The sequence below is a fragment of the Bactrocera tryoni genome, unplaced genomic scaffold (assembly GCF_016617805.1).
Source record: "Bactrocera tryoni isolate S06 unplaced genomic scaffold, CSIRO_BtryS06_freeze2 scaffold_11, whole genome shotgun sequence".
In the NCBI taxonomy this organism is placed as follows: Eukaryota; Metazoa; Arthropoda; class Insecta; order Diptera; family Tephritidae; genus Bactrocera; species Bactrocera tryoni.
Window position 1 is genome coordinate 11,426,242 of NW_024395824.1, and position 21,990 is coordinate 11,448,231.

The window sequence follows — 21,990 nt, forward strand, 5'->3', positions numbered from 1 at the left end:
GATTTGTGGCCTTATATTAAAAATTCGTTCATCCAGATACTACCCGCATCTGCAGTGATGGTGGAAAGCAGTATCATGGAATACAACGAATTTTTGGTGAAATACACTTGCTTAACCACCAATCAAGCATTGGTGAGTATGTTGAGCAAGGTAATCCCGAAACACAATCAACGATTTGGAATGCAGAAATCGTTGGTTGAAAAATGGATTAAAAGTCGTCGTAGTCCAAAACTTCTCCATCAATACATGGCTCTGTTTGATTATCGCCAAAACTTCCTTGAAAGAGTTATGGTGATGATCTTGGATCGCAGATAATGGAGATGCTTATGGACATTAAGAAAGTGTACCCGGGCTATGTGGATGGAATTCTACAGACAGGGATGGAATTAAAAAATTTAGAAGAACCTACTGTAGAGTCAGAAGATTTGGGTGACATTGTTCCTCCACCAAAACATTCTCGCCCGATGACTATTCAGGATCTCATTGATGATGCACTGTCTGATGAAGATCAAGATGAGGCACTTGAAATTGACGATCCTGAATTCAAGATTGAAGATTATGATTAATTTACACACATGCAATCTTCTTCTTCTTTACTGGCGTAGACACCGCTTTCGCTTTTGTCGCGCTTTAAAAATACCCTGGTTGAATCACAGGGATGTTTATCAACAGATGCGGTTATCCAAATCTTGGATTTTTTAAATTCATTTTAAAATAATTGCTGTGTACGTGAAATTTGTATATTTATTGATAATCTTTAAGATTGAATTCAGGATCGTCAATTTCAAGTGTTTCATCTTGATCTTCATCAGACAGTGCATCATCAATGAGATCCTGAATAGTCATCGGGCGAGAATGTTTTGGTGGAGGAACAATGTCACCCAAATCTTCTGACTCTACAGTAGGTTCTTCTAAATTTTTTAATTCCATCCCTGTCTGTAGAATTCCATCCACATAGCCCGGGTACACTTTCTTAATGTCCATAAGCATCTCCATTATCTGCGATCCAAGATCATCACCATAACTCTTCTCAAGGAAGTTATGGCGATAATCAAACAGAGCCATGTATTGATGGAGAAGTTTTGGACTACGACGACTTTTAATCTCATTTTTCAACCAACGATTTCTGCATTCCAAATCGTTGATTGTGTTTTCGGGATTACCTTGCTCAACATACTCACCAATGCTGTGATTGGTGGTTAAGCAAGTGGTATTCTCACCAAAAATTCGTTGTATTCCATGATACTGCTTTCCACCATCACTGCAGATGCGGGTAGTATCTGGATGAACGAATTTTTTAATATAAGGCCACAAATCTGCCTTGCTTTTTCCATTCACTCGGAAAAAGCGGCATATTTTGTCTTCCTTACATAGTATTCCCAATACAATTATTGTCATTTGTTCGGTTAAACGGCCACGATTGTACTTACGTTTCGTTAGAAACGTCTCGTCAATCTGCACCGTTTTCCCTTTTCCACCGAGACAAAAATCTGCATTGGAACATATTACTTCGGCTACTTCCCTAAGGTAACTATAGTAATCTACTATAGTTCCACAACTTAGGGAAGACTCGTTATTTTGTTTGCGCCAGTTATTAAGATGACCATGGACAGTCATCACATTTACTTTCGTTACAAAGCAACAAATTATCGCCAAGATTTCCTTAGGCGCTAATCTGCAACAATTGACTAGACTAGTTTGGACTAGATGTCCAAACGACGTGAACATCGAAAAATTCAGAAGCTCTGAACGCAATTATAAATTATTATGTAATAAATACAAATATAAAAAATGTATAACATTGTGAGATGATTTTATTATAGTATAGAATTGTAATATGTATAAATGTTATATTACAATCATATATATAATATTATCACTCGATTTTACTTATCTGTGTTTATTAAATATAAATCACATATTATTCATATATTCATATATGTATGTATATGGAAAAGTGTTCACATATTGAATTTTAGCTTGAAAAATATTCTTTATATTTTTTATAGTTAATAAAGAAAAAAGATACACTCGAAAGTGCATCCAAAGAAAACGCTGTGGAACGCTGAAAAAATACTTCACTTTTGGTTTTTAAGGTGTGGCAAAGCTGGTTTTCCTCGTAAATATAAACATTGTGAACTTATCAGCCATGAATTTGACAAGGGATTTTTAAATTACAAAATTTAGCTTAAAAATTGAAAAATAAATGTGAAATGTGAAATGTGAGCTTATTTCAAAGCTTAGAGTGTGTATTTAAATATACAAAGTAAAAAATGTGAAAAAATTTTGTGAAACATAGAGAAATATCATGTTTTCTTAGTGCAAATTTTTAAACGTGAATATTTTAAAAAATATTAGTAATTTTTACATTATTTTTGGATATTCCTCCTCTGGAGGAGCTCCCCTATCCGTAGATACCCCATTTATATGGAAATTCGGTTTTTTTACCCCTCCGCCAAAGTAATCGGAATCGTGTCAAAACTTTTTGAAACAGAGCAGAAGCGAGCACAGAAATGACCAATCAAATAAATTTTGTATCAAAGACCTGAAATCTTGAATTGCTCTAAAGGCGAGCACCCTTATTCTATATACGCCTTGCGAATTCGTAAAGATTTGTCAAGATAACAAATTCCGACAGAAAAATATTGCGGACCTTTTGGTATGAATTGGTAGTAGGTAGACAAATTATGTTGCGAATGCAGAAGCAGGGTAATTAATTTTTCATATCGTCGTTATGCTGACTGTTTCGTGAATTAATTTGTGCCGTAAATGTTGAAAAGAAGTTATTAAGAATAATATTTTATGTATATTATAATAGGGAGTTTTTTATGACTTTGTGATAAGTGATGAAAACGTTTACGATATAAATAATAGAATGTTCGCTTGTGTAAATATATAATAAGTAAAATAAGATAGCAAGTGTTTGTGAATGTCTGCTTTAGGAGAGTAGGTCATGTGGAGACACGAATAAGTGTATTTAAGAAATATCAATGAATCCAGAAATGGGTCGGCTTTAGTATACCATCCCACGATTTCAGGGTTAAAAGTGGTATGGTTGGATAGGGCTGATGCTCCAGATTAAGATAATATATAATTATAGCCGCCGCAAACTTATAGTTTTCGAGATATATGCATTTAAATTTGAAAATTTCCCAAATTTAATTTTGCAATTTCTCGATTTATAGTAACTTTTTCTTTCATATTATGCACTTTTTATGCACTTACACTTTACTGCAATATTTCTACATCTTTATTTTTTGTTAATTTTTTAGATATTTGCTTAAAATAAGCATTTTATATTTTACATAAATATTATAACACGCCCAATAACAATAAGTGTTACTTGTTGTCAAATAATAGTGTTACCATATTCCAAACGAGTTAGTTAGTTTTTGAAAACAAACACCAAGTTTTACGGGAAATCCCTTAAAATTCTTGTTTTTAATTCTACTTTACAAATATATATGGTGCAAGACCTATTTTTATGATTTTTTGTCATAAAAACCCAAAAATATGAATTTACACGATATGCTTGCTTGCTTGCATGGCACCACTGTTGTAAATTCAATTGGGTACTATTGATATAAGAAGTGATCGGTTACGAAATATCGATACTCGCGATATTCGAGTCTGAACGAGAATTAATAAAAATGAAAAATTCGTTTCGTGAAAGAGGAGGTCAACAGCTTTTCTGTTTACTATATAAAGGGTCAATGGTTCAAAAGCAATTTTGTTTCTTCTTCTTCTTAATTGGCGTAGACACCGCTTAAGCGACTATAGCCGAGTTAACAACAGAGCGTCAGTCGTTTCTTCTTTTCGCTACGTGGCGCCAATTGGATATTCCAAGCGAAGCCAGGACCTTCTCCACTTGGTCCTTCCAACGGAGTGGAAGTCTTCCTCTTCCTCTGCTTCCGCCGGCGGGTACTGCGTCGAATACTTTCAGTGCTGGAGTGTTTTCGTCCATCCGGACAACATGACCTAGCCAGCGTAGCCGCTGTCTTTCAATTCGCTGAACTATGTCAATGTCGTCGTATATCTCGAACAGCTCATCGTTCCATCGAATGCGATATTCGCCGTGGCCAATGCGCAAAGGACCATAAATCTTTCGCAGAACTTTTCTCTCGAAAACTCTTAACGTCGACTCATCGGTTGCTGTCATCGCCCAAGCCTCTGCACCATATAGAAATACGGAAATTATGAGCGACTTATAGAGTTTAGCTTTTGTTCGTCGAGAGAGGACTTTACTTCTCAATTGCCTACTCATTCCGAAGTAGCACCTGTTGGCAAGAGTTATCCTGCGTTGAATTTCCAGGCTGACATTGTTGGTGGTGTTTACACTGGTTCCCAACTATACGAAACTATCAACAACTTCAAAGTTATGACTGTCAACAGTGACGTGGGTGCCAAGTCGCGAGTGCGACGACTGTTCGTTTGATGACAGGAGATATTTCGTCTTGCCCTCGTTCAGTGCCAGACCCATTTGTTTTGCTTCCTTGTCCAGTCTGGAGAAAGCAGAACTAACGGCGCGGGTGTTAAAGCCGATGATATCAATATCAGCGGCATACGCCAGCAGCTGTACACTCTTATAGAAGATGGTACCTTCTATATTTAGTTCTGCGGCTCGAACTATTTTCTCCAGAAGCAGGTTGAAAAAGTCGCACGATAGGGAGTCGCCTTGTCTGAAACCTCGTTTGGTATCGAACGGCTCGGAGAGGTCCTTCCCGATTCTGACGGAGCTTTTGGTGTTGCTCAACGTCAGCTTACACAGCCGTATTAGTTTTGCGGGGATACCAAATTCAGACATCGCGGCATAAAGGCAGCTCCTTTTCGTGCTGTCGAAAGCAGCTTTGAAATAGACAAGGAGGTGGTGTGTGTCGATTCTTCTTTCACGGGTCTTTTCCAAGATTTGGCGCATGATGAATATCTGGTCGGTTGTTGATTTTCCAGGTCTGAAGCCACACTGATAAGGTCCAATCAGTTTGTTGACGGTGGGCTTTAATCTTTCACACAATACGCTCGATAGAACCTTATATGCGATGTTGAGGAGGCTAATTCCACGGTAGTTGGCACAGATTGTGGGGTCTCCTTTTTTATGGATTGGGCATAGCACACTTAAATTCCAATCGTTGGGCATGCTTTCGTCCGACCATATATTACAAAGAAGCTTATGCATGCTCCTTATCAGTTCTTCGCCGCCGTGTTTGAATAGCTCGGCCGGCAATCCATCGGCCCCCGCCGCTTTGTTGTTCTTCAGGCGGGTAATTGCTATTCGAACTTCTTCACGGTCGTGCAATGGAACGTCTGTTCCATCGTCATCGATTGGGGACTCGGGTTCGCCTTCTTCTGGCGTTGCGTTCACTGCCATTCAGCAGGCTGGAGAAGTGTTCCCTCCATAATTTAAGTATGCTCTGAGCATCGGTCACTAGATCACCTTTGGGGGTTCTACAAGAGTATGCTCCGGTCTTGAAACCTTCTGTAAGCCGCCGCATTTTTTCGTAGAATTTTCGAGCATTACCCCTGTCGGCCAGCTTATCAAGCTCTTCGTACTCACGCATTTCGGCCTCTTTCGTTTTCTGTCTGCAAATGCGTCTCGCTTCCCTCTTCAACTCTCGGTATCTATCCCATCCCGCACGTGTTGTGGTCGATCGTAACGTTGCGAGGTAGGCAGTCTGTTTTCTCTCCGCTGCGACACGGCACTACTCGTCGTACCAGCTGTTCTTTTGCACTTTCCGAAAACCAATGTTTTCGGTTGCAGCTGTACGTAAAGAAAAGAGTTTGAAATGCCGTCCCACAGTTCCCTTATACCGAGTTGTTGACGAGTGCTCTCAGAGAGCAGGAGTGCAAGCCGAGTAGAAAATCGTTCGGCTGTCTGTTGTGATTGCAGCTTCTCCACGTCGAACCTTCCTTGTGTTTGTTGTCGTGCGTTTTTTGCTGCACAGAGACGGGTGCGAATCTTGGCTGCAACAAGATAGCGGTCCGAGTCGATGTTAGGACCCCGGAGCGTACGCACATCTAAAACACTGGAGACGTGTCTTCCGTCTAACACAACATGATCGATCTGGTTGGTAGTTTTTCGATCTGGAGACAGCCAGGTAGCTTGATGAATCTTCTTATGCTGGAATCTAGTACTACAGATAACCATATTTCGGGCCCCAGCGAAGTCAATCAGCCTCAACCCATTTGGGGATGTTTCGTCGTGGAGGCTGAATTTACCGACCGCTCATAAAAGGCATCTTTGGTCACATCGTCCTTCTCTTCCGTCGGGGCGTGGGCGCAAATCAGCGATATGTTGAAGAACCTCGCTTTGATGCGGATTGTGGCTAGACGTTCATTCACCGGAGTGAATGATAGTACTCGGCGACGGAGTCTCTCTCCCACCACGAATTCTACACCAAACTTGCGCTCCTTTATATGGCCACTGTAGTATATGTCACAAGGACCTACTCGTCTCTGTGATTGTCCCGTCCATCGGATTTCTTGGACGGCGGTGATGTCAGCCTTTATTTTTACGAGGACATCAACCAGCTGAGATGCGGCACCTTTCCAATTAAGGGACCGGACATTCCAGGTACATGCCCTCAATTCATTGTTTTTATTTCGTTTGCCACGGTCGTCATCAAAAGGGGGCTCTCTCATCCGAGGCTGATTGCTAATTTTCATTGGTAGAATTTTTTACGTGGCGGGTCCCAAACCCAGCGCACAACCCTATGTGGGGGATGTTTCGCCTTCTCACATTAGCTCGCCTTCTAACGGATGTTCTTATCTTTATCTTCTTGGTCAAAGACCGGAAGTAGTGAGCTGCTTGAGCCATGTGTAAAAGAATCGTTTCTGGCCACTCCCAATTGAATGGCGATCAGAGAACTTTCCTCACTTGCGTGAACTTCTACACGTGACTCCATCTTTTGTTTCACTCGTAAGAATTATATCTCATATATTATTAAATAAATGGAGGAATTTATATAATATTTCGCGTATAATTTGTTAATCCGTTGGCGACTTTCCTCCGGGTTTCAAGAAAAATAGCCCTGGTCGATCCAACAACGGTTTGTGAAATATAGATATATTTCAATGTGTACAGAGTAATTAAAAATGTATTAATTGAAAAATGTGTGCAATTTGAGTTAAACATACTGAAATAGCGTGTATTACTTTTACAAATTTTTGAACTTTAAATACAAATGTCTCAAAACTATTAGGCTCAGGCGGGTATATGTGCACATATATTTTAATGTTCCTCTATCCACCCGTATCATCAAATCGCGGTGCCAAAAGAATCGTAATTTTGACGCTTTTGTTTGGAATTTTTTTCTGCACCGACGGCTTTCGGCAGCGCTTCACAAAAAAACAACAAATCTGATCAATCCAAAATTCTTTTGCTTGCAGATTGGAGTTCCACTGCGACTTTAACTATAATAAATCATAAAGTTCCTATTATGTATTTCTGATTTTTGACGAGTATCGCTAAGGCCCGAATAGCGAAAGTATCGATAATTCGAAAAGATCAGTATATTGATCAATAGTCCCCATTCTAATATACAGTGGTGCTATAATATCGCGTATAATATTGACACAATTGTTTTATTTTTAGTTTCTTTATTTTTATTAAAAAATAAATAAATAAAAATTAACTCATCATTATAAATGATGTAAATGAATGAACGAAAGTATACATTTAACATTATCAAAAAGTGTGAGTGAATGATTGGAAAGTATATGTTTAAAGATAGCACTTTTTCAATTAAAACAAACAAATTATTATTATGTATTGTTGTAGTAAGTTTAAAAACAAAAATTTTAAGATATTTCTCAACAAAAATGGAGTATTTTTTTTAGAAAATCCGCTCTGCTGAACATTTTCCCAAAATTCATTATCGTGTTAGGAATAACGCAAAATCTTTCAAAATGTTCTTCATCTTGATAAATTCCGATATGACCTTTGCTATTTGATAAAAAGCATAACTTGGCGACCTACGCTAACTCTCGCATCAGATCACCTGCTCATAATTATCTCGGTCGAGAAACCTCCCGATTTCGTTTCTGTGGACAACCGTACCTTCGTTAATTTTAACAAAGCTAACTGGGCCGGCTTCACAGAATTTACTGAAAGCACCTTCAACGCTCTACCCATTCCTATGGACGTATGCGTTGGCAAACGTCGTTGCCGCAAGGTGATCGCAGCCAGGGTTCTCATTTACTACTCCGTAGCAGCAAAATTTCTAAAATTATTGCTATGCAATCGCTACCGCTCTCACTTTGTTGGGAGCGATAGCATAGCCTTAGCATAACAATGTAAAGTATGTGCTCTACTCTGCTCCGAGTTTTGTTAGGTAAAAAACTTTAGCTGGAGCGGGAGCAAAAAATTAAATTCTGCGCTATGCTCTGGCGTAGCGGTAGCTAAAAATTGGGAGCGGTAGCACAGCGGAGCTAATGAAAATTTTCATGTGCTACAGCTCCCGCATGTGTTTGTTGTTTTTTTTTCTTTTTTTGCTATTTTGCTATTTTCTGTCATAATATTTGAATTAATTGAATAATTCAATCAAAAAAATGTTATGGAAATCATTTTGGCACTTGTTGCGTCAAGTGACTTTATAAATCTAAAATCAAATATTTTAAGAAATATATTAATAAAGTGTATTAGACAATAATTGAATAAAGTATGAATTTTTTTTTTTATTATGTAAAATATTTACCATTTTTATATTACCAAAACATCATCTATTCCAAATGTATTACAATACTCAATTACTATGAATTTGCGAAATTAATTTTAACTACATGTACTTTCCCCCTTTTTATATACATTAGGGTGTTTTTTTTTTTTTGAACTATTATTTTTTTTCAGTACCGTCACGAAATTTCCTTGGAAATACCCCCAAAAAAATTCCCTGAAAATTTTTGCCCTAAATATTAACATTAAGAACTGGACCGAGGCATGTAAAAATTTTCCATAGAAAATACACTACAATCCTGATTTTTTATCTTTAAATTCCTACAGATCAGAGGTATTTTATGGCATCGCACATTGAGTACATAACAGAAAATATTTGTACGCATATACATACTTCAATGTATATTGCAAAGAATCGAAAAGATTTCTGTATATCTAAAATTATAATAAACCTTTTTATCAACACTCCAATTATTCCGCTATATCTTTATGTTAGATATCGCGTTTGGTTTGTTATGAATGCATTTGCGTCCTTGACCAATAATCCAGCAAAGTATTTGCAGTGCCTTGACGATGAAAATTTCAATGCCATTTTTTGTTGTGATATTAAATACAGTCAAACCTGGATAAGTGAGAACTGGATTAGTGAGAAAACTCTATAAGTGAGAGTAATAGCTAGGACGCGTCTATTTAAGCTTCCTCCTCTAATAGTGAGAAACAAAAACCTCTGTAAGAGAGAGTCGTTTTTGCCTCATAGACCTCCGTAAGTGAGACTGCTACTTATCTATACCTCTATAAGCGACAGTCGACCTTTATTTATTTATGAATATTATATATGAGGAACTACAGCTACAATAAAAATACATACATACATAGAAGATACATATATACAGTAACAAATGACAAAACAAATAACAAATTTAACATCTGCTATTTTATTACCCATTCTTAATTTCGTGGAACTTCTTATCATTGATTTTGTATTGTTTTCTTCTCAATAGATTTTATTTGTTGTTAATTTATCGCACTCGGGTTAGTGAGAAACCTCTATAAGCGAGAATATAATTGTGCTCCCTTGAACTCTCGCTTATACAGGTTTGACTGTATATCGGACGGGTTCGTCTTAAAAAAAAAAAACTACCTGGGTAAGGAGCAAAATCAGTATAACCCATATACTAAGCATGTTTGGATATGAAAATTTTTACTTATGTATTTCTTTCTATTTTTGAATTACTAAAATTTTCAAATGATTCTTACATAAATTTTGAGCAAATGCTTATGATTTGAAATATAATTTTTGTATTTATGAGTTGTATTGAATTTTAGCATAAAGATAGGATCTATCTCTCCTTACCCTGCTTCTATGCTACATCCCCACCAATTTTAAGACAAATCGGTTCAGCCGTTCTTGAGTTATAAACGACTTTCTTTTATATACCAACTTGTACTATTCTTGTAAATGACAGAAAATAGCAAAAAAGAAAAAAAAAAACAACAAACAACAAACACATGCGGGAGCTGTAGCACATGAAAATTTTCATTAGTTCCGCTGTGCTACCGCTCCCAATTTTTTGCTACCGCTACGCCAGAGCATAGCGCAGAATTTAATTTTTTGCTCCCGCTCCAGCTGTAGATTTTTACCTAACAAAACTCGGAGCAGAGTAGAGCACATACATTACATTGTTATGCCAAGGCTCCCAACAAAGTGAGAGCGGTAGCAAGAGTAAAATGAAATGCTACGAGAGTAGCGTAGTTTTTCAAACGCTGATCGCAGCAGCTACTGCTCGCTTCGTCCTAGCTGGAAGAGTTGCGGAAATCCGCTGTAATTTCCAAGCCGAATCAGCCCTTTTAGCTAATGAACGCGACACCTTACGCCATGCCGATCCCGGGGATCCTCGAATAAGGGATCGCAATTTGAAGATTCGGCGAATGATAAACCATCATAAGCGGACGGATGGTAGAGCACCGGTAGCTTTGGGCTACTGTCAAGGCTTTGTCTAACCCGAAGAGACATGACGACCGAGAAGTTTAATTCAATGGTCATGCCTCTTCGGACCCGAAGAAGTACGCTGCGCAAAATGCCAAACGACTTCGCGCCACTTTCAGCGATGAGGAGCTTCAGAATGCCATCAACAAATCGAAAACATCTAAATCCATTGGCCGTGATGGAATCAACATACTTATACTAAAGCATCTAGGCGCGCCGGGAGTAAGTTATCTCTTCAAATTCACGATGTGTGGAAAGTCGGAAGAGCGTTGGACATATCGAAAGCTTTTGACATAGTCAACCACACAACGATACTGCAGGACATCGAGAAAACTACGCTCCCTCCAGGACTGAAGACTGAAGGACCATCAACTATCTAAGCGGTAGACAATCATCTGTACTATTTCGAGGTGAAACATCTAAACTGAGAAGAATTAAACAGGGGGTTCCGCAGGGTGGTGTCCTTTCCCCCCGTACTGTTTGACTTCTACATCTAGAAACTCCCACAGCCACTAGAGGGAGTTTCCATAACCTCGTAGTTCTATGCGAAAGAACCATAGACACCCCTATGTTGAACCAACCAGGCTTACTTTTTTGAAGTGCGGCCGAAGTCCACCATTGCAAAAACAAGTTCGACACTAAAGAATCATGAACACCCCAGTGTTGCACCAACCAGGGTATTTTTTTTTTAATATCAACATTAAGTACTAATATCAAGTAAGGAATGGAATTTTATTTTGTAACGTATTTTTCATTTTTATCAGTTCTCACCAGTCTCGAATATCGAGAGTATCGATATTTCGAAACCGATCACTGCTTGAATCAATGGTACACAATTCAATTTCAAACACTGATGCCATGTATAGCGGGGCAACCTTACCATTCTTTTGGCGCCGCCATTTGGTGGAACGGATGGATGGATGAACACCATAGGATTAAAAAATGTATACAGATATACCCATCTCTGACTTATAGTTTTCAAGATATTTGCATTTAAAATTCAAAAATTTGTGAAAGTAATACACATTATTTCACTACGTTTGACTCAAATTGTACACATTTTTCAATTAATATATTTTTATTTAGACTGTACACATTGTAATATATCTAAATTTTACTTAACTTTAATAACTATTTAGCGCACCTACAGTTTCAAAAGATTTGTGACTTTACATTTATGGCAAAAATAACATTAGTGTTGCCACATTTTGTATAATGAAAAAAGAATCAACAAATTTTCTATGTATCATCTTTATTATTATTTAGTGCAGAAAGAATTTCAACACAAAAGAACTCTCAACACCACAGTCTTAAACCGACTAGGGTTATTATTTTAAAGCGCTGCCGAAAGCCGCCAGTGCAGAAAGAAGTTCCATATAAAAGAATTCTGAATACCCCGGTGTTGGATCGACCAGTGTTATTTTTGTGAAGCGATGCCGAAGACCGCCAATGCAAAACAAAAAAATAAATATATAAATTATCTCTATCTATATTTATTGAATTATATTTCATATATAATCTATTTAGATGAAAAAAGTATTTCCGAACCACTGTCCCTTTATATAGGGTCAAACCACGTCAAGTGGTCTACGAAAATTTTGAAAAATCTCCCAGTTTGAAAATTAGCAGTTCATTAGGAAGGGGATCAGAGGCATACCCAGTGATATAAATATTTCGTAAAAATTCTTTTTTTGTTAAAGTTATTGAAGGTTAAAATTTAGAGCTTATTAAAGGTGAATATTTTCCGCGTTGTGTTACATACTTTTAAATTTTTTTTTAGCGTGAAGAACACTTTAAAAATTTCAATTGTATAACCAAAAATTATGTAAAATATTATTATTTAAACAAATGGATCGTGGAAAAATATCTATAATATAGCTCGATCATATTTCTTTGACTTCGCAAAATTTCATCGATTTATCTCTAGTAGCTTATGAGAAAAAAATTTTAAAATTTTATCATGCTCTAAATTTCAACCTTGGGAGTACTATCATTCACTCCGCCCTAACATCGACTCGGACCACTATCTTGTTGCAGCCAAGATTCGCATCCGCCTCTGTGCAGCAAAAAGCACACGTCAACAAACACAAGCAAGGTTCGACGTCGCGAAGTTGCAATCACAACAGACAGCCGAACGATTTTCTACTCGGCTTGCACTCCTGCTCTCTGAGAGCACTCGTCAACAACTCGGTATAAGGGAACTGTGGGACGGCATTTCAAGCTCTTTACGTACAGCTGCAACCGAAACCATTGGTTTTCGGAAAGTGCAAAAAAACAGCTGGTACGACGAGGAGTGCCGTGTCGCAGCGGAGAGAAAACAGACTGCCTACCTCGCAACGTTACGATCGACCACAACAACAACGACAAACACAAATTAACACTTACCGATCCAAACGGGGTTAGGTCGCCGAAAGAACAGCCCTTGGTCGTGCGTTAGATGACATCGACGACAACACAAATGACATTTACCATCCCAACGGGGATTAGATTTCCGTTAAAACAACAAAAACAACCACAACACGTGCGGGATGAGATAGATACCGAGAGTTGAAGAGGGAAGCGAGACGCATTTGCAGACAGAAAACGAAAGAGGCCGAAATGCGTGAGTACGAAAAGCTTGATAAGCTGGCCGACAGGGTAATGCTCGAAAATTCTACGAAAAAATGCGGCGGCTTACAGAAGGTTTCAAGACCAAAGGTGATCTAGTGACCGATGCCCAGAGCATACTTAAATTATGGAGGGAACACTTCTCCAGCCTGCTGAATGGCAGTGAACGCAAAACGACAGGAGAAGGCGAACCCGATTCCCCAATCGATGACGATGGAGCAGACGTTCCATTACCCGACCATGAAGAATTTCGAATAGCAATTACCCGCCTGAAGAACAACAAAGCGGCGGGGGCCGATGAATTACCGGTCAGATAGTTCGTGGCCTCAACCAGAAGCCACCCTGCGAGAGAACGATCCTCGTAGCTTTGGACTTGTCAAAAGCTTTTGGCACAGTCAACCACACACCGCTATTGCAGGACATTGAGAAAACCACGCTTCCTCCAGGGGTAAAGAGGTGGACCATGCACTACCTGAACAGTCGTCAATCCTCCGTACTATTTCGAGGTGAAACATCCAAACTTAGAAGGATTAAACAGGGGGTTCCGCAGGGTGGTGTCCTCTCCCCGCTACTGTTTAATTTTTACATCTCGAAACTCCCGCAGCCACCAGAGGGGGTTTCCATAACCTCGTAAGCAGATGATTGTACGATATTGACGTCGGGCAATGGAATCGATGACATGTGTTGAAGGTAAACAGCTACCTCTCGTACCTTTCTCGTTTCCTTATTGCACGGAACCTCACACTTTCCCCCACAAAATCCACAGCGACCATTTTTACGAACTGGACGAAGGAGTATAGACTTAAGCTTAATATTGAAGGCAATGGCGTGAAAATTCCGACTTTAAATAATCCTGATATTTTAGGTATAACTTTCGATAGTCTATACTACTTCTCTCCCCATACGACCGCGATTATTGCCAAGGTCCAAAGCCGCAACAAAATCCTCAAGTCGCTAGCCGGCAGCACATGGGGGAAGAGACAAAGAAACGTTGTTGGCAACACACAAGGCAATTCGCCGGCCGGTCCTCAACTACGCAACACCTATATGCAGTGGTACGCAAATGGGAAAACTCCAGACCTGCCAGAATACTGCACTCCGGACCAGGACGCGATGCCTTTTGATGTCTCCTATCGAACACTTACACAGAGAGACGCTTATGCTCCCGGTTAAGGAGCATAATGAACTCCTCTCCAAGCAGTTCCTGCTGGGATGTTTTCGTCGAAATCATCCTTGCAGCCATCTGCTTGGAGCGGAACCTCCTCCTAGGAGCATCGTCGTACAGTACGCCGACCGTATTTCGGACGCAACTGACTTCCGACAGGTACCGACCGCCATTCACAGTGGAGCCATTAACACCTGCACCGACTCTCTTCCCGTGATTGGCGTTCTTGGAGTCAAACCATCACCCATCGCGAGGAACGCGAGTGACCATAGCGCAGCTTCGTTCTGGATATTGTAGCAAGTTAAACTCCTACCTATCCAGAATTGACCCAGACATACCCAATGTATGTCTGGCATGCAACGAGTCTCCGCATGACACTGACCACCTCTTCGCATGCCCCACCAACCCCACCTATCTAACACCCTTTTCCCCTTGGTCCGACACCGTCGAAACAGCACGTTTCCTGGGCCTCCCGTTAGATGACGTCGACGACAACACAGCTAACCCTTACTATCCTGACGGGGATTGATAACCGTTATAACAACAACATTGGAATTTAAGTGTGCTCTGCTCAATCCACAAAAAGGGAGACCACACAATCTGCGCCAACTACCGTAGGATAAGTCTCCTCAACATCGCTTATAAAGTTCTATCGAGCGTATTGTGTGAAAGATTAATGCGCAGCGTCAACAAACTGATTGGACCTTATCAGTGTGGCTTTCGACCTGGGAAATCAACAACCGACCAGATATTCACCATGCGCCAAATCTTGGAAAAGACCCGTGAAAAGAGAAGCGACACACACCACCTCTTCTCCGATTTCAAAGCTGCTTTCGACAGCACGAAGAGCAGCTGCCTTTATGCCACGATGTCTGAATTTGGTATCCCCTCAAAACTAATACGGCTGTGTAAACTGACGTTGAGCAACACCAAAAGCTCCGTCAGAATCAGGAACGACCTCTCCGAGCCGTTCGATACCAAACGAGGTTTCAGACAAGGCGACTCTAATGTGCGACTTCTTCAATCTGCCGCTGGAGAAAATAATTTGAGCAAGTACAATCTTTTATAAGAGTGTACAGCTGCTGGTGTATGCCGATGATATTGATATCATCCGCCTCAACACCCGCACCGTTAGTTCTGCTTTCTCCAGACTGGACAAGGACGCAAAGCAAATGGGTATGGGTCTGGTAGTGAGCGAGGGCAAGACGAAATATCTCCTGTCATCAAACAAACAGTCGACGCACTCGCGACTTAGCTCTCACGTCACTGTTGACAGTCATAACTTTGAAGTTGTAGATAGTTTCGTATATTTGGGAACCAACAGGTGCTACTTCGGACTGAGTAAGCAATTGAAAAGTAAAGTCCTCTTTCGACGAACAAAAGCCAAACTCTATATGTCACTCAGAATTTTCGTCCTGCTATATGGTGAAGAGGCTTGGACGATGACATCAACTGATGAGTCGACGTCGCGAGTTTTCGAGAGAAAAGTTCTGCGAAAGATTTATGGTCCTTTGCGCTTTGCCCACGACGAATATCGCTTTCGATGGAACGATGAGCTGTATGAGATATACGACCCCATTGAAAAAGGGTATATATGGACAGATTCTCCAGATGAAGAGAATATATACGTATACATTATTTTTCATTGCTGTGAAGACATTATAATTCTGTGAAATACTGAAAAAGTGTGTTCCTATTTCAAAAACGATTAATGTTGTCTATGGTAACTATAACAATTCTATAAAAACAATCTTTTATTCTAACGGTATTTTTTCTACTATTGTACGTAGTAAGCGGAATGCACTGACAACGGTGTTTCATAGCTTTCTCCCCTTCGGTGTCGTAACTCTTGAACCCCATTGAATTGAATTTCCCATAGTGGTTCTGAATCAGTTCTGTATACAAGTCCTTTTTGATATTGCGTGTAGGTGGACAATATATTGCAGTAATACTTATTTTTCGAGCAATATGTCTTGTAGTTTTTGAACTTTGTAAAATGGGTTTCTGATATAAGGCAAATATCAATTTTTTTCAATATGGAGCTGGTATGTCTCTAATTCTTTTTTATGTTTGAGAAAATCATTTGAGTTCCAGGTTATAATTATTAATAATTAACGAGCAATTACCGGTAATATCACCAATGGCATTCGAATTTATTTGGTTTGCAGACACATATTAGTACCTTAATCTTTGCTAGCAAATGAGGGTTTTCTAGATTGCTGACTTAAATATATATTGCAACTGCAATGAGTAATAAATTTTTGTTTATACTTAAGTACTGATCTGTTACTCTGTCTGATTCTGTCAGTTCAGTTCATGTACACGAAGCGAACTGTTTGTCTTAAAATCAACGATAGAGAACAACTTTGTATCACTAGCGATCAGCTTATACCTGATTTGTTTATGAACGTTCGTATCAGCAGAAAATACCCAAAGTGATGCAACCTCATCCTTCAATGTTTGAAATGATCGACAGAGTTTGGTTTGTATATCATCCCCTAAACACTGATTTACTAGTGCATTTTTGTTCTATGTACATATGTTATATGTATAATGGAAATTCCATCCAGTACATACATACAACAAATGTATGTATATATGTATGTACGTACGTTCTCGATGGAATTTCCATTGTTTACGCTTCGAAAATTTGTAACATGCGCACATTTTCAAAGCTGATACATTTTTTGCCACACATGATTCAAATCGGTCCAGCAGAAAATTGTTGTTGTTTGCTGTACTCGTAGATTTATTCGAAGATTTACTTATAGTTTAACCAAAGTTTCATTTCAATTCAAACAATCGTCGCAACACTATGAACAGACATGATACAATTGCAACCGAAGCCAGCCATACGTTTACACAATCGTGATTGCCGAAGAACAGATTGTTCGTGTTGCATCAGGTCAGTTGACGCTGGCGGCTACACGAATTGATTAACAATGTTGTCTATGCTGAACTGAACTGATTTGATTGTGTTTTTGGCACGACTGTTTGTTCTGATTTTATCATACTCGTTGCAGCTCTCTGGCCGGGAGTAGTTAAGCCTGAGAGCTATCTCAAATTATGGTTCAACTTTCTCTTCTTCAGGAACTACTGTAAGTAAAACCGAGACAGTAACTGTGATACTTTGTTTTTTGAAGTAAAAAATATTCAAATAATTCTTATATGAATATTGAACAAATGCTTATGATTTGAAGTATATATATATTTTTTACATACGTAATGCTTTGACTTTTAACCTAAATATAAAGTAGCACGTGATTGTCCCGAGGTTCCAAGCTAACTCCTCACCAATTTTCAGCCAAATCGGTTCAGCCGGTCATGAGTTATTTATATAAACATATATTGTAAAATCCATGTCGATTTTGCAATAAAGGCATTGGTTAGGACCTTTTCCAGGACTAAAAGAGTGCCTGGCTCGGACTTTATAACGAAATAACGTTTCAGCTTTATATATACGATTTCAAGTTGGATATCGTCGGATCAGATAGCTATGCCTTGTGTGGTACAAAATGATGGCCAGACAGCCTTAAATACCTCGCTCGAGCTCGTTACGTAAGAAGTTAAAACTTGCACCTTGCATCGGAGGGGTTGTTTAGCTTGGTTTCTTGAACCGCAACTATCGATATGCCCTCCCGCATAATTAAATCCACTACCGCTTCCATGTTAGGAAGAAAAATAACACAATTCTTTATTAATAAAAAATCTCTTCTTTTTCTTCTTTACTGGTGTAGACAGCGCTTATGTGATTATAGCCGAGTAAACAACAGCCACCAGTAGTTTCTACTTTTGCCTATTTGGTGCCACTTTGAGACACCAAGTATAGCCAGCTCGTTCTCCACCTAATCTCTCGAATGGAGTGGAGGTCTTTTTCATCCTCTGCTTCCACTGTCGGGTATTGAATAGAAAACCTTCCAAGCTGGAGTGTTCTCTTCCTTCCGCACAATATGATCTACGCAGCTGTTGTTTTTGTTGTTGTTTTAGCGTTTACCTACTCCCGGTTAGGATACTGAGGTTTATCTAAGTTATCGTCGACGTCATTTAGCGGAAGAAAGGGAGAGGGTGTCAGATGTGTGGGGTTGGTGAGACACGCAAAAAGATGGCTAGTGTCATGCGGAGACTCATTGCTCGCAGGACATATATTGGATATGTCGTGGTCTATTCTGGACAGGAAGGAGTTTAACCTGCAACAGTATCCAGAACGAAGCTGCGCAAGGGTCACTCTCGTTTCTCGCGGCAACTCACTCGAGCTCCAAGAAGCCAATTCACGGGAAAAGAGTCGGTGAAGGTGTCAATAGTTCCACTGAGAATAGCGGTCAGTGCTTGTCGGAAGACACCACTCTGCGGAAGTTGTTTATTTCTTCTCAGTTTTGACTTCTTACCTTGATATAGTACGAATGTTTGGTAGTTTATAGTCAACCTCTTCAGTTCTGGAGGGAGCGTAGATTTTTGGAAAACGCTACGAGGATCGTGTTGTTGTTGGTGTAGCGGCAGACACTCGTCTTCTCGCAGGGTGGTTTTTGGTTAAGGCCATGTACCATTTGGGCGTTTATGACGTTAAAATAGCTCATGAATGGACATTGAATTGAATTTCAACTCGATCATCATGTCTCCTCGGATAAGACAAAGCCTTGACAGTAGTCCAAATCTTACTCACACCGGTAGAGAGGTTACAGGCCTTCAGGTGCTCTATCTATATATTAAAGTCCCTTATTCTATGATTACCGGGATCAGCATGGCGTATAGTGTCGCTCTCGTTAGCGAAAGCTGATTCGGCTGGGAAATTAGGGCAGAGTTCCGCAACTCTTCCTGCTGGGACGAAGCGAGCGGTAGCTGTTGCGATCACCTTGCGGAAACAATAGCTCTCAGGCTTAACTACTCCCGACCAGAGAGCTGCAACGAGTATGATTAAATCAGAACAAACAGTCGTGCCAAAAACGCAATCAAATTAATTCAGTTCAGCGTAGACAACATTGTAATATTTTGTTGCTTTTTATAAGACGAAAGTAAGAAGTAAAGAAGAGCTACAAAGCATGAAATTGGATTATTCGCAAATTGTGGTTCTGTTGCTGATTAATTATTGAATGTGTTTTTAAGTTTTCAAGTTTTCGACAAAAAGGCGTTAGATATATTTTCGGGGATTTTCAACAGATATTCTATTGATTGGAGCAACATAAATTGTAAATATTTGATTTGTAATTTTCTTCATAACCAATAAACTAAGTTTTGAACGCAATAATGATCAAATCTTATGTAAGAAATAACAATAAAAAAACATAATAATTAGCAATTATTAAATATGACAAAAAATAGTTACATTTTTTTCATAATTTTAAAATTATTAAGTTATTCTTCAAAATCTATGTTTCAAAGTAATCCTACTTGCCCAATAAACTTGTGCCAACGTTTTTTCCAATCTTCAAAACAGTTAAGGACAAAATTGTTTCTCCAGAGCGATCGTTTGAGTTTGCTAAATACTGGTTGAAAATTGTGCGAAAAAATCACAAGCAATTAATGCAGTATGCGACGGTTAAATTGTGGTGCCGGGAGACCTACGACTTCGACAAACACTGACAATGTGACTCGTGCGCGCAAAGTTTTTGAACCCCGACCGTCCACTAAGTATTCGTTTAATTGCCCACATTCTTGCACATGCGCAAGATGTGCACCAAGATGGTCCCAAAAGTGCACAGAAATTGTGTCGAGTGGAAGTGTGCCAAGAAACTTTGAACATGTGTGGAACTGACGCCCAATTTTTGAATAACGTAATCACAGGTTACGAGTCATGGATCTCTAAGTATTAGGTTGTCTAATATCTCCCTTCCGCTTTATAAAAAGTGTAACAGTGATCGGATTTAGTTCAAATATGCGCCGTTTCGATCAATAATCTGTTTCCGTCTAGACGGCAACTTCATAATACCCCCTCGTTATTTGCGAAGAACTCGGACAGCCACTTTTCACAAGCTTCTTTTGAGTTCAACTTTACACCAACAAGGGAATTCGCCATGGACAGGAACAGATGGTAATCACTTGGCGCTATGTTCGGGCTATGTGGTGGATGTGATAAAACCTCCCATCCGAGCTTCCGTAGCGTCTGGCGAGTAAATAACGAAGTGTGTGGTCTGGCGTTGTCTTGGTGGAACACTACACCCTTCCTGTTGGCCAATTCTGAACGCTTCTGGTCGATCGCCTGCTTCAAGCGGTCCAGTTGTTCGCAGTAGATGGTAGAAATAAGCGTTTGGCCATATGGGAGCAGCTCATAGTGGATGATTCCCTTCCAATCCCACTAAACACACAGCAAAACCTTCCTGGCCTTCGGTCCAGAAGGTTTTTTTGCGTGAAGTCATGCGGCACCCAAACATCAAACTTTTTTATGTATCCAGCCTTTTGCAGATGGTTTAAAATGGTTTGGTGACTAACTTCCATCTTTTGGGCGATGTAACGAGATGCCACATGACGGTCTTACTAAATGTTTTCTTTGATTTGATCGGTATTCGTCGTGACAAGTCTTTCGCCGGCTGGCTTATCCATGGTGTCATTTGCACCCGCTCTGAATCCTCGAAATCATTCCTTGGCAGTTCGAAGTGATAGAATACCATCCCCCCAAAACACCATTAATCTCACAGAACGCTTCTCTAGCGGATTTGCCTTTGAGGAAGGAAAACTTTAAAATTGCGCGAATTTCGGCATTAGTGAACTCCATGTTTACACGTCTATAATTGTTGAAGCCAATATCCAAACTAATCATACATAGCGTCATTTTGTACTTTAGGTCAAGACCTTTCAAAGATGTATAGTATAGCCAGATACGAGCTCTGTAGCGCTTTAAAAATAGCCGCGAAATTCAAAAGACAAAAAGGCGGAAGGGATATATTTTACGACCTTTTATGATCCCGGGACAATCTTCCGAGCGGCACGACGCAGAAGGAGCCTATTTTGAAAGTTTTTAAAGAATATTAACGCTTGGTTCAATAATTTTTTTAAACCGACTCAGTCCTATTACTTTCCGAACAAACCCTGTGGCCGCGATGCCTTGACGACGAAAATGCCAATGCCAGTGTTTGTTGTGATATTAAAAATATCTGATGGGTTCGTCCTAAAAAACTGCCTTGTTCAGGAGCAATAATAAGTATAACCAATATATTAAGTATTTATGGACGGATGTCGCCTGGTTCTAAGCTACCATTCCACAAATTTTCAGTCTAATCGGTTCAGCCGTTTTTGAGTTATAAATAGTGCAACTAACACGACTTTCTTTTATATATGTATACTGTGAGCGTCACAAATAAGCAAACGTAAAATCAGAGAAATAGTTGAAAGACACTATTGCAAAATAAAAAAACTTATTGATAAACATGGTAAACATCAGACTTCAAAATTTGTCACGACCGGGCCGACCAAAGCGCCTTACGGCGGTTATGATCTGGGGCTGTATGGTAGCATCTGATGTTGGGAATTCGATTTATATTGAGTCCACGTTTAACAAATTGGATTATTTCAACATTTTAAAAAAATAACGTTGCTCAAAGCATTGAAAAATTAGGCCTTTCAGGAAATTTG

General features: G+C 39.4%; 1 protein-coding gene across 1 annotated transcript in view; it reads left to right on the forward strand.

Moving 5' to 3' along the window:
* Window positions 1–2,868: 2,868 nt before the first annotated feature.
* The window catches only part of LOC120779468 (probable cation-transporting ATPase 13A3), a 102,986-nt gene continuing 83,864 nt past the window's right edge, over window positions 2,869–21,990 (forward strand). The window contains exon 1 of the mRNA XM_040111732.1: window positions 2,869–2,887. The gene's annotated coding sequence lies outside the window, so the exon portion shown is untranslated. The remainder of the gene's footprint in view (window positions 2,888–21,990) is intronic.